Below are 1,191 nucleotides of genomic sequence, written 5' to 3'. Positions count from 1 at the left end.
TTTTTCCACTATCAAAATTTTTTGTATCCGTTAGTGTGATCAACCATGGCGGTTAGGCTCTTAATTGGTCCTCTATGCGGCTATGCCCTTCCAAAACCACCACACAACTATACTCTCTCCCGCCAAAACCCCTCCAAACACGAATCGTTTTGTCCTCTGAACCACTGATCACAACAAAATCCATCACCACCACCAAGCAAAGTATAGACCTACCATGCCCCCTAAGCGCACCCACCACCACCATTTTTCCATCACCACCTTCTCCTTCTTTATCTTCTTCCTTCTTCGCCCATAACAGTATTGATCTATCACATGCCCCGGATTATAGTAACGAACCGTCGCCGTTAAGCGCCAAAGCGTTGATCCCAGACTTGTGTTTCTCCAACGTGTCCATAAGGTAGTGTTTGTTTTTGCTTTTGCTTTTCTCTCCCACTACTCCTTGGCCGCCGCCTTTCTTCTTCTTCCAAACCTTGATTCTTTTGTCCGCCGATCCTGTGTAGACGCGTCCATCGTTGGAAACTGCGACTGCGTTGATGGCATCATCGTGTGCATTCATCGCTGATTCCAAACACGCAAAATCTCTGGTTCGCCAAATCTTGATCGTCTTGTCCCATGAGACAGAGTATAACAAGGCTCTGTTATGGGACAGAACGAGACAAGACATTGCATCTACGTGGTGAACCCACGTGGACTTTTTGTGCCTCCGGATTCTGACGTGGTTTTTGGAGAGTAATATCTTTGAGACGCGGTCGCTGAGCGTTGGAAGCGTGGTCAACCGCGTGTACTTCTGCTCATGGTCGTGGTGGTTGTTGATATTGTTGGTGATCTTCCAAACCTACCTTAATTTTGTTATCTTGGTGAGGACTAAAGAGCTTGTTTGAGTGAACAATTAGAGACTTGACTGCACCTTTCCCAGCAAGGACTATATTATTACTGGTAGTTAATAATGATTGTTTGGACCATGACCTAATTTCTCTATCGAAGGAGCCACTGTAGAGGAATTTAGCGGAGAGGGTTAAGGAGGATGTGTAGTAGTTGTGTCCTTTTAGGGTTGCGATGCAGTTGTATGAGGTCGTTGAATAATTAGAACAAGAATAATGGTAATTCTTGTTAAGAGAAGGTACTGAAGCCAAGCTGGGTTCTGAGGATAAAGAGGTTTGGTTATGGTGGTTGGAGTAATCAGATGAAGAA

General features: G+C 45.0%; 1 pseudogene; it reads right to left on the bottom strand.

The window, feature by feature from the left end:
* Positions 40-1,190, bottom strand: LOC107611264 (annotated as a pseudogene).

This window comes from Arachis ipaensis, chromosome B01, assembly GCF_000816755.2.
Source record: "Arachis ipaensis cultivar K30076 chromosome B01, Araip1.1, whole genome shotgun sequence".
Taxonomy (NCBI): Eukaryota; Viridiplantae; Streptophyta; class Magnoliopsida; order Fabales; family Fabaceae; genus Arachis; species Arachis ipaensis.
The sequence above is the reverse complement of the archived record's forward strand: the minus strand, read 5'-3'. Positions and strand labels throughout refer to the sequence as shown.